The sequence below is a fragment of the Cupressus sempervirens genome, chromosome 11 (genome assembly GCF_028749045.1).
Source record: "Cupressus sempervirens isolate cs-2001-9-10 chromosome 11, ASM2874904v1, whole genome shotgun sequence".
In the NCBI taxonomy this organism is placed as follows: Eukaryota; Viridiplantae; Streptophyta; class Pinopsida; order Cupressales; family Cupressaceae; genus Cupressus; species Cupressus sempervirens.
Window position 1 is genome coordinate 561,333,032 of NC_143128.1, and position 13,052 is coordinate 561,346,083.

A 13,052-nucleotide genomic window follows, 5' to 3' on the forward strand; every position below is an offset into this window, starting at 1 on the left:
AGTTTTCCAAGTTGTGTAATGTGATTGCAGAAAGAAAATAGCTTTCATTTTGACTTCTCTACCCAGTATACTCAACATGAAGAATGCATGATTTTTTTCTTTTACTACATTAGTTCCTTGAAAAGACCATTGGAGAAAACACATACTAAGGATGAATCTGATCATGTTAAGCACCAAAAGGCACAAACAAATGGAGTGCTTCAACTATTTTCTAGTAGAAGAGGAGCATATTTAGAACCAAATAGATGTGGAGAGTGCCTCATTGTAAATAATAATTAATATCATTTACTGTGGTTTCCTTTTTATTTTCACATTTCAATACTAAATATATGAAAATTATATGTTAACTGCATCATACAATTAAATTTCTTTATACAATCAAATGGTGTCAAGTTTTTAGGCAATATTTAGTTGGAAATTATATTTTTCCACCAAAATTTACATAACTCTTGAAAACTACGAATATTAGTCAATACAAAATCATTAGTTTTTCATCATTTCCAAAAAAGACTTCTAACCTATCAATATATATTTTCGAGTAAATATTAATAAACAAGAAAGATACACTTCTCATACAATATCACATCACTAACATACACTATTACTAGAATAGTGTCTTGTGCCTCCAATCTGAACTTATTTGGATAATGATAAGGAGGCCTTAAAAGTTGCTTCAACCTTTGGATTACTATCATCATAATTGTTTATCTCAAATGCAATAAGCATACAAATCCATTCATAAATGGAAACTCTTTCAAATGTTCTCAACTCATGAATTGTAGAAAGCTTAATGCATTTTCAAGAAGAAATGTTCTTATCATTTTATTTACCACTTCTTCATTACTTGTAGTTCCACTAGAAATTATGATTGTAACAACCAATTCAATTAACCTATAACCATATTGAACAATATTTTCATTGTTGTCAAGAATAATTGTCAACCTTCAGGAATAGTTATAATGTGTAAGTTGTCCAGTGCATAAGGTAGTTGGAAAATAATGGTTGAGTCGCAACCCTTTGGGTGCTATGTGTATACTTGCCTAAGTGGCATTAGAAATCAATCAGAAGTGCATTGTCTTATATTATATTAACATGAACATTAATGAAAGCAATAGTAATGTCTTATGAAACTCAGTGTTACATTCTTTACTTTTTTGTTATGCACTAAACTTGTTTACACGTGATGCTAAACATTTGGTGCCATTGCTGATTTTGAATCAGGGGAAAGTGACATGAGCAATGACATACAAAGAGTAAAATAAATAGGAATGCCTCTTGAGAAGAACATGAGAACTAACAAAAATGGAATAACTGAGCTATATGAACACAAACATGAACTGGCTGCAAGTTTTCATATATTGTTCTACAAGATTATTCAAGCCTTCATATAGAGAGAAGTCATATGTAAAGGAGTTTTAGAAGATATAGTTTGGGGCTCACTGAATGTGATGAGCTACAATTGAATTCCTCAACAATGTCCTCCTCAAACTCTATGTGGCAAATTTTGATGTAAATAGAGCATCCATAGAGTATTGCAAGCTATCACAAATGTCTATTATCACTGAAATTTGTGCCCCCTCAATCATTGCTCCAACAAGATGGCACGAGCTTGGGGCTAGAGTTTACCTAGACACCTAGAGCTAACAAAATAGACAATTTGATCGCATGACAAAAGGTTAGAGAGATTTGGCAGTTGGCAATTTTGTACTGGCCAATACTACAAGTTTCAACATCACCTGAGATGGCATCGCACAATCAAAATAGAATACGATCTCCAAAAGTTGAGAGAGGTTATTGTAGGTCTCTGCAACATGGTCCTATAGCACCCAAAATTGCATCCATACCTTGCACAAGCTCTATGATACGCCCCATCAAAGATCACTACCATATGGCATTTAGTGACTCTTAGTGATGTTTCAGTTTAGCATGCATGAGAATGTTTGAGTGCTCAATAGGATGGGAGGAGCTTAGGGCTAGGGTTTTCCTAGCCACATGGAACTAAGAAAATAGACAATTTGATCCCATGACGAATGGTGAGGGAGATTTTACAGTTGGCAACTTTGTATTGGCTAACACTACAAGTTTTAGCATCACTCAAGATGGTGTTGCAAAATCAAAATGGAGTAAGATCTTCAAAGAGAGAGAGAGAGAGAGAGAGAGAGAGAGAGAGGTTATTGTAGCCTACAACATGGTCCTCTAACACCTAGAATTCTATCCATACCTCACATGAGCTCTAAGATATGCCATGTCAAAGATCACTGCCTTATGGCATTTAGTGACTCTTAGGGACATTTTGGTTTGGCATGCCTAAGAATGTTCAAGAACTCAATAGGATGGGATGAGCTTGGGGCTAGGGTTTACCCAACCACCTAGATCTAATGGAATAAATAGTTTGATCCTATGATGAACGGTGAGGGAGATTTGGTAGGTGACAACTTTGTACTGGCCAACACTATAAGTTTTACCATTACTTGAGATGGCGCCACAAAATAAAAATAGGGTAAGATATCCAAAAGTTAAAGAGGTTATTGCAGATCTGTAACATGGTCCTATAGCAGCTAGAATCACATCCATACCTTGCAAAAGCTCTTAGATATGCCCTGTCAAAGATCACTTCCCTATGGCATTTAGTGACTCTTAGGGACGTTTTGGTTTGGCATGCCTGAGAATGTTTGAGTGCTTGATAAGATGGGATGAGCTTGGGGCTAGGGTTTACCTAGCCATCAAGAGCTAATGGTATAGATAGTTTGATCTCATGACGAATAGTGAGGGAGATTTGACAATTGGAAACTTTGTATTGGCTAAAATTACAAGTTTGAACATAAACTGAGATGGTGTTGCAAAAGGAAAAAAAAGTAAGATCTCCAAAAAGTGAGAGAGGTTATTGTGGGTCTCTGCAACATTGTCCTATATCACCTAGAATAGCATCCATAACTCACATGATCTTAAAGATATGCTCTATCAAAGATCTTTGCCCTATGGCATTTAGTGACTCTAAGGGATGTTTTGGTTTAGCGTGCCTGAGAATATTCAAGCACTCAACAGGATAGGACGAGCTTGGGGCTAGGGTTTACTTGACCACTTGAAGCTAATAGAACAAATAGTTTGATCCCACTATTGGTGTAAATAAGTATTTACTATTTACACTTACTTAAGTTTACTTACGTTAATGCATATTTTCATTTTTATTTATTAGTCACCTAGGAGTTTTTGCACTCTTGTGAGTTGTCATGTTGACATCACAGGGGTCCACATCTCTTTATGCACATGTTGTCTACAACACATGAGATAGCACACTAATTAAGCACATGGTTTTACAGCCTTCTCATTCTTATCCACTCATCGAGAATGTTGGATAAGGCTTGTGCTTAGTTGTCAATGCTTATCTTATCTCCTGATTGTTTCTAGAGATATTCTAGGTGCTTCCTAAGAGGCCTTTCTATACATGCACTCCTAATGTGTATGTACATGCTTACATGCTTGAGATAATATATTCTCATATTGATCATACTCTTTGGTTTACTAAGTGCTTGGGGTTGTGCTCCTTAATCTTGGGTGAATCTTGCCTTAAGGAAAATTCTTATATGGTATCAGAGCTTGGGTAGATTATCATTACCAGCCATTTGAGGCCATCATTGCTTCACCACCACAGCCTGAATCTAGAGTATTGCTATCATTGGGAGCAACTAGAGCTAGATTTGACCTCACCTTTGCATCCAAGATGTTGATTTGGTGAAGATTGACTATAAATTTGCCTACCCTAGGCTAAATTTGATCTTGAGGCAATTTTTTTTTTTGCAAACCGGCATCCAAAGACACTGATTTGCAAACTAGGTATGGTAATTTTTGGATCTATTTTATTGAATTTTAGATTTGATTTTATTCTCTATGATCTAGATATTTACAAAATTATTTTTCAGATTTTTTCCAGTTAGAGAAATTATTTTTGCAGACCCAGGCTCTACAATTTCAAAGGATATTTTGTTATTTAATGACAGGGTATTATTTTAATTAGTAGGCTCTTTGCATAATTTGGCACAAATTACTGGTGAGGTCACCTTCACAAAGTATCGATGACCAAACCACATTGGCTAATAGCCCTAACCAACCACAGCGGCCACCAAATTCACTAACGTTTGGCATTTTATTTGGAATTCAAGGCTTGTATATTTTAAATAACCCTTGGAGTGTGTATCCCATGCATGTGGGATATATCCATTTACATTGGCGGCTATTGAAAAGAGATTCTAGCGACATCTTACAAAGATTCTAACCCTGAAGATAAAAGTCCAACCGAAATTAGAATCTTAGTTCGACACAAAAATTCAGTGCGTAGACTTTGTTTCTTGACAACATACTTCCCATTTTTTGCTTGCCGGACTGCTTCCTCCACTAGCATGCAAAAAAATCCCATCACAACACCTCATCCACATAGCATTTTCTCATTCATTTGTGCCTACCACGAAGATAGACCAGAACTGAGATACGTCGGCAACCCTACCCAATCATCAACAACAGGATAGGTTAGCAATCTAAATTACAATCCCAAACATGTCAATAGTTATAGTCTACATACCCGACCTATTGCAGTGTACAATTTTTTCCCTGTTAGCAATCAGTACGGTTCGTACAAGATGACATCATCATGATGCCATGCTAACATCATCATAGCCCAAGGGGACACTGACATCATCATTTTACAAGCCTAAATTTGACAGTCGTCTGATCATCATTGCAAAAAAATTTGAACTGTGGTGACGACCGTATGACCGCCAAATTTAACCCTACCTTTTGCTGATGCAACCCCTCTCTAGATTGATTTTGGATTTTGTAGTTTGACTTTGGGAGGCCATATCTTAGTCATCTAGACTCCAAATTAGGTGCAATGTTTTTCTTCATTTTGACTAAAATTTTCTAAACTTTTTATTGGTGCAGCTATTTTCTAGTTTTGGTGCACAAATTTGTTAGAAATTGAATCTTTTGGTGACTAAACCTGTCCAATCCTACATTTTGCAACTTCAATTGCTCTGTATGGGCACATCTAGACTCAAAATTAGGTTTTTTTTTTTTGAAAGTGCATTATTTTTCATCTACATTCTAGATCTATAATAAAATTGTAGGGTTGTGTGGACAAAGGTGTCACTTTCAAAAATAGGGCCTTTCTTTACTTTGTATTGCTTCATAATTGTAGCACATTGTAAAGTTCCAGATTTGTAATCTTACTAGAAGTTGTAACAAGCAAAATTAGAAGTCCATGAAGGCCAAAATTGGCAAGTGCTTCATTGTAATTGCACTACTTATACAGTGCCAAAAACATCTCTTTTGGGGGGGTTTCTTGATTTAGTGAAAAGGAGGAGTGTTCTTGGTGTTGTGTTTCTTATTTTCTATAATTTTCTTTCTTTTTCTATATCATGGGGAATTTTAAGTTTCCTAAATTAACTCCACATAATTATGCTACATTGTCCATCAAAATGTGGTATCATTTAATGCATAATGGAGTTTCTTAATATGTAGATGGTACCCTTCCTCAACCAACAAGTGCTAATGTATCAAAAAGTGCTTTGACTAATTGGGTGGCTATGGATAGGAAAGCCTTAGGTGATATATGTTTTGGGGTAGATGATAAGATCATGTACCAAATCAAGAAGTGTACTATATCCAAGGAAGCTTGGGATACCCTCAAGATCCTATATGATAAAGTGTCTAATGAGGATGTTTGCAAAATTGAAGATGAGCTTATCTCCTTAGATCCTAAGTCTTTTGATTCTATACAGGACTTCATCATCAAGGTGAATGAACTAAGGATGAAGCTTATAGATTGTGGGAACCCTATTAAAGATGATAGGTTGATCTATAATATTCATACCAAGCTACCATCAAAGTATTCCACATGTGTTTCTTCTTATAACACCTCAAGGACTACATTAGGGTTTGTCTACAAGAAAGTCTCCTTTGATGAATATGCTAAACTGTTGGATGATGAAGAAAATAATTTGATATCAATGAATATTCTCACTTCACCAAAGTCTAAAGCATTGGTGGCCAACAATGAGGGTTATTTAAATTCAACTGGTTAGTCTTCAAACAAAGGAAAGGGTAAGAATCATAAGTGGAAGAAGAATAAATCAAAAGATGCGTAAAAGGCAACACCGCAATCCAATCAACAAGGCAAGTTGTCCTCAGATTCCAACAAAAAGGGGGATAACAATAAGGAGAAGAAAAAGTGCGTCTATTGCAATAAATTGAGTCTTGAAGAACATGAGTGCTATCTTAAAAAGATTGATAAATTGACCAGCATCATGAAGAAACATAATGTTCCATAGCCTAATGCTTATAAGGATAAAGGGTCTTCTTAAGATTCTAAGGGAAACAGGCAAGCACTCATAGCTAATTCAAATTCTTCAAAGGAATGGATACTTGATTCAAGTGCCTCATATCACATGGCTTCTTCAAAGGAGGATTTTTCTTTATTGAACCAATTAAATGTACCATGCATCTTCGTAGGAAATAATACCAAATGGAAGTTGAAGGAAAATGAAATGTGGAAATGGATAATGGAGAGTTCCATAATGTTCTCTATGTTCCAAACCTAAGTTCTAATCTCCTCTCAATCTACCAAATTACTCACCTTAGAGATGGACATAGAGTTGAGTTCCTTCCAGACTCGATACAGGTGCACAGTCTAAAAGAAAACTCATTGGTTGTAGTGGGGAAAGTGAATGATAACAAGAGGTTGTACTCTTTCTCACATTATGTTCCCAAGTCTTCTTCAAACACCTTGTTATCACAATCACATTCAAACATTAAATTATGGCATGAGTGGTATGGCCATCTTGCCTTCTGCTACTTTCAGCAACTCAACACATCTAGAATGGTCAAAGGTCTACCCCAAATTAACTTTTCCCATAGTGAATATTCAATAGATTTAGTGGATATCCATCTATAAGGGAAGTTACAAGGGAAGTCTTCAAGAGCACCAGTTGCTCTACATATGGTTCACATGGTATTAACAAGACCTTTTGCAGTAAGCTAGGGTCACTATATACTTACTTTCATTGATGACTTGAGTCTATTTTCTTCATCATAATAGTGAAGTGTTAGACAAGTTTCTAGCCTTCAAGACTCATGTAGAATAAAAATCCTGAAAGGCCATCAAAGTTCTCTGAATGGATAATGGAACTAGATATCTAAATAGAAGACTTATAGACTTTTGTAGACTTGAGGGCATTGATCTTTAGACTCCAGCACCATTTAGTCCACATAAGATAGATGTTACAGCCTTGAGGATCTGCACTCTTAAGTCTATGGCGAGTTGCATGATACAGACCAAGTCTCTCAATCCATCATTAGAAGCCTTAGCAATCTCCAGTGCCACTCACATTCTAAATAGGTCTCCTTATGCAGCCTTAGATGGTAAGACTGCTTTTGAGGCATAGTGCTATAGGAAGCCAAATGTGACACACTTCAGAGTCTTCAGTTGTCCTACATGGGCAAATAGATCTTCCAGGGGATACAAGACACAATTCTCTCAACCTTGTACTTTCATTGGTTATGAAGATAGTGTGAAGGCATATAGACTTCTAGATCTAAAGACACATTAGATATTTGTGGAGAATTAGGATGAGCATTTTGAGGAAAGTTCACCTAGCTTGTCCTCTAATCCTCTTCACACATCATATCATGTGGACACTGATAGTGACACTAGTGATAGTGCCTCAACAAATTTAGACATGTGGGGTTTTATTGACAGTTCTAGTGAGAAATCACTATATTAGTATTCTCCACATGCCTATATTTCCACAATGAGCATAGTAGGGTACTTCCAGTCTCCTAGATCTAGCTTTAGTATTAGATTTGGGGGACAATATTGATGATCTACCTCTTCTGGATACAACTGTTCCTTCTTCAGTTGTCACGAGGGCCCCACCTCACCCTCTTGATCATATTCATCCTAGTATTCATAATCTTAAGGGCATTCCCCTAAGTTGCACTTAAGGTGGGAGAATGGTGTTGGCGTAAATAATTATTTACTATTTACACTTACTTTAGTTTACTTAGGTTAATGCATATTTTCATATTTATTTATTAGTCACCTAGGAGTTTGTGTACTCTTGAGAGCTGTCATGTTGACATCATAGGGGTCTGCATCTCTTTATGCAAATATTGTCTAAAATACATCAGATAGCACACTAATTAAGAACATGGTTCTACAACCTTCTCATTCTTATCCACCCATCTAGAATGTTGGATAAGCCTCATACTTAGTTGTCAATGCTTCTCTTATCTCCTAGTTATTTCTAGAGATATTCTAGGTGCTTCCTAAGAGGTCTTTATATACAAGCACTCCTAGTGTGTATGTACATGCTTACATGCTTAAGATAATATATTCTCATATTGATCATACTCTTTGGTCTACTAAGTGCTTGTGGTTGTGCTCCTTCATCTTGGGTGAATCTTACCCTAAGGAAAATTCTTACACCCACGACGAATGGTGAGGGAGATTTGGCAGTTGGCAACTTTGTACTGAACAACACTACAAGTTTTAGCATCACCCAATATGACACAAAAAAATCAAAAGTGAGTAAGATCTCCAAAAAGTGAGAGAGGTTATTGTAGGTCTCTACAACATAGTCTTGTAGGACCTAGAATCGCATTCGTCTCTCACATGAGATCTAAGATATGCCCTATCAAAGATTGCTTCCCTATGACATTTAGTGACTCTGAGGGATGTTTTAGTTTAGCATGCCCGAGAATGTTCAAGTGCTCAACAGGACAGGATTAGCTTTGGGCTAGGGTTTACCTAGCCACTTCGAGCTAATAGAACAGATAGTTTGATCCCATGATGAATAGTAACAGAGATTCAACAGTTGGCAACTTTGTATTGGCCAACACTACAAGTTTCAGCATCACCCGAGATGACACAAAAAAATAAAAAGGGAATAAGATCTCCCAACAGTGAGAGAGGTTATTGTAGGTCTCTATAACAAGGTTCTATAGAACTTAGAATTGCATCCATACCTCACACAAGCTTTGAGATATGCCCTATCAAAAATTGCTGCCCTATGGCATTTAGTGACTCTTAGGGACGTTTCGGTTTGGCATGTTCAAGAATGTTTGAGTGCTCAATGGGATGGGATGAGCTCGGGGATATGGTTTACCTAGCCACCTGGAGCTAATAGAATAGATAGTTTGATCTGATGATGAATGGTGAGGGAGATTTGATAGTTGGCAACTTTGTACTGGCCAACACTACAAGTTTTAGCAGCACCCAAGATGGTACCGCAAAATTAAAATAGAGTAATATCTACAAAAAGAGAGAGAAGTTATTGTAGGTCTCTACAACATAGTCCTATAGGACCTATAATTGCATCCATACCTTGAACGAGCTCTAAGATATGCCCCATCAAAGATTGCTACCCTATGGCATTTAGTGACTGTTAAGGACGTTTTAGTTTGGCATGCCTAAGAATGTTTGAGCACTCAAAGAGATGGGAAAAGCTTGGGGCTAAGGTTTACTCCACCAATCAGAGCTAACAAAATAGACAATTCAATCCCACGACGAACAGTGAGGGAGATTTGGAAGTTGGCGACTTTGTATTGGCCAACACTACAAGTTTTAGCATCACCCAAGATGGTGCAGCAAAATAAAAATGGAGTAAGATCTCCAAAAAGTGAGAGAGGTTATTGTAGGTCTCTGCAACACGATCCTATAGAACCTAGAATTACACCCATACCTTGCACGAGCTTCAAGATATGCCCAATCAAAGATCACTGCCCTATGAAATTTAGTGACTCTTAGGCATTTCAATTCAGTGTGCTTGAGAATGTTTGAGTGCTCAATGATATGGGATGAGCTTGGGGTTAGGGTTTACTCGACCACCTAGAGGTAACAAAATAGACAGTTTGATCCCACGATGAAGGGTGAGAGAGATATTAGCAAGATATATATGCCTAGGCCTCTTTGTGCAAGATATGAGCAAGAGTTGCTAATTATGCAAAATTGGGTCTTTTTGAGTTTTTAGTCAAGATAGCCTAGGATTAGGTGTTTTAGTTATTTTTTAATAGTTTGGAATCTTTTCCAAGTCCTAGAAGTAAAATCTAGTGAACTTTGCATTAGTTTCACTTTTGTGCAACATTGCAAAAGTTGTAATAGTTGCTTAGAAATGTAAATCTAATTGAAAACCTTCTAACCTTTGAAAAAATGTTTCCCATGCTCATATACCCAAGCATGGATAGTTAAAACTTCTCAAACTTCCATTTGTAAATTTTTTTTAAATATTCCAAAAGTTACTCAAGCAACTTTTTGAGCAACATTGCAACTTTTGAGCAATTTTTGCTCTTGACATATTTAAGTCAAATGAGTCCATCTAGGAGTATTCTAGGACCCTAGTTAAGATTTCTAGGACCTATTGGGTAACCAAATACCTTAGTTTCCCATGAATATTGAAAGACAATGAATACGCAATTGGATACTAGTTGTAGACATTTCAAAGACATTCAAAACAATATATATTATTCTTACAAGAAAAAAGAAGTACCAATCCTGAAAATAAGATTGAAATGATTCAATTTAGTGGCATGGCCAAGAACTACCTTTCAAATACAATGAACAATAGTTGGCCTCACTCCCCATGCCTTCTCATTCTTATAGAGGAAAGCATAATATACAGAGGAATTGTAGTTACATCTATTAAATATACAAAGGAAGATATAGAAAACCTACCTAAGAGAGATTAATCTAAAAAAAAAAAGAAAATTTCAAAAGAAAATGGTTATCTTAGTGTCATCTAGGGTATTCCAATTACTTAGCAGGAAGAGACAAAACCTATAGCTATTGGGAAAGAGTGCACATGTACACAGACACAAAATTTTTAGATCAAAAAGTAACAAGTGCTATAGAATTGTCCACGAAACAGTGTGAAGTGAAGCCTCAAATTGGCTCATTAGTAGGCAAAGAATCTAGTCACACACTTCATTCTAGCACCATAGATATTTCAATTAGAAATGCCTATTCATCAATGGCCTTGCATTTACACGACTTGGGAAGCCAAGATACTCAAGTTGGGCATGATCTCTTAATATTCTCATTCAAATATATTAACGATCTTAACAGAACAAAAAAGAGCTCATTGCCACCTTTAAATGGAGACTTCAATTTAAATGGAGATTGCTAGCTCCCAAACATGTCCCAATCAAGTAGTTGATTAGTGCAGGAGCATCCATTCTAGACTAGGTTGTGATGTAGTAGTGTATGGTGGAAGCCTTGAAAAGGCAAGCCACTAGGCAATTAGACAAGGTTGGAATCCTTCAAATTTCCCAAAAATAGGGTTTAGTGCTGGGAACTTATCACAAACATCTATAATGAATTTATCACAGGTTATCACAACCCAAAAAAGGTAGGAATAATTATTGGAACATCTAAGGGCATGTGAAACTAGTCCAAATCCAAAGTTATAGACCTTGGATCACTCTGGAGCAAAAGTTATAGTGATTGTGGTGAAATGTTGAATGGTGCATGTATGGAGCCATACACCTAGGGTATGGTGGCAGAATTAATTCCTTGCTTAGCCATCTATTAGACCTGAAAAATCATGAATTACACTGATAATGTTTGCATTCCACTAAGTAGCATCAAATTCCCATGGTGAAAAGTGCGAAAACAACAAGGCTCCAGACGAAACCCTTGGTTTAATGCTGATTTCTAGGCACCTTCAGCAAAACTTGAATAACTTGCAAACTACAAAGGATCAAAACATGAAACTAAGTGCAAATGAAAGGAAAATCACCCCTCTAACTCTTTGGGTCACTAACACATGTCCCAATGTTTGTACCAATTTGTACAACACTCTGGAACATGGAATTTTGCAAGAAAAATAGGTTATTTTATTATTTTCTTGTCAATATTAGTACATCATACCTATCACTCACTTGTAAGGGCTAATAGAGGTTGTCTCCAATGCTTATACGGTTCGTTTGAGCCAGCTAGTCCTTTGCGGAAGAGTTTTTGAATGTTTAACAACTTTTTAAGAAGTAGCTCAAAAGTTGTCAAGCAACTTTTTAAGCAACTTTTTGAGTAACTATGAAAAGAAAGAAAATCAAACCAAACATCCTAAAAAATTGTTCTAAACAACCCAATCTACCATGGAAACTAGTATAGTCTACAAAAACAATGTTGAAAATGACTTAAAACTCAGAAATTTAGTAATTTTGCATTCAAATATCATGTTATAGCATGCTGACCATACACAATGATATTAACTTCTCTCATTTGAGGGTTTGGAAAGTCTTTATATCTCCTCCTAGGTCTTTCCCCTTCATCCTTATGGTTTTCATCGACCTTCATCAAGTTTTAAAAGGAAAATCCATAATTTCTTGCAAAATCAGCATTTTACAAAAATTATAAAATTGCAATATAACAACTTTTGGATTTTTCTTGCTTGCTCTTCTTAATGCTTCTAACTTATTATTTAGGCTATCCCTTAGAAATTACATGTTAAGGACCCTTCCCTAAGCTAATGACTAATCCCTTAGGTTACTCATTTCTGTATGGCAATGTATGCCTTGATTTTTAGGTTAAAATAGAGACTCTTCTAAGGACATTAAATGACATCCAATACCCTAACTACCACACCTAGGTCCAATGAAACTTATTCTACTTACAAGGCTCACTTGGAGTATAACACAAAAAAATGAGAAGGTTGGGGCCCTATGATTCAAGGTGCCCCTACACCACTCTTTCTCTCTCTACCTCTCTCCCTATTCAATCTAACGAACCAATTGGATCTGCTCTACATTTTAATGTCTCAAGTATTGTCTCATGGTCTAACTCACAAACTTTTCAAAGAGTCTTATTATGTGGTTTTCAACCATATTTAATGAAGTGGACATTTGATGCGACAACAATGTTTGAATAATGAATAATCTTCCTCTCTATTTACCAATTCTTGAATAACCACAACTTAGGGTTCTTCATAGAATATTGTCTAAGCCATGTGTTGGTTACAACCACCACACCGATATGGTACTCTAAACTTTCACCATCTATAATCAAG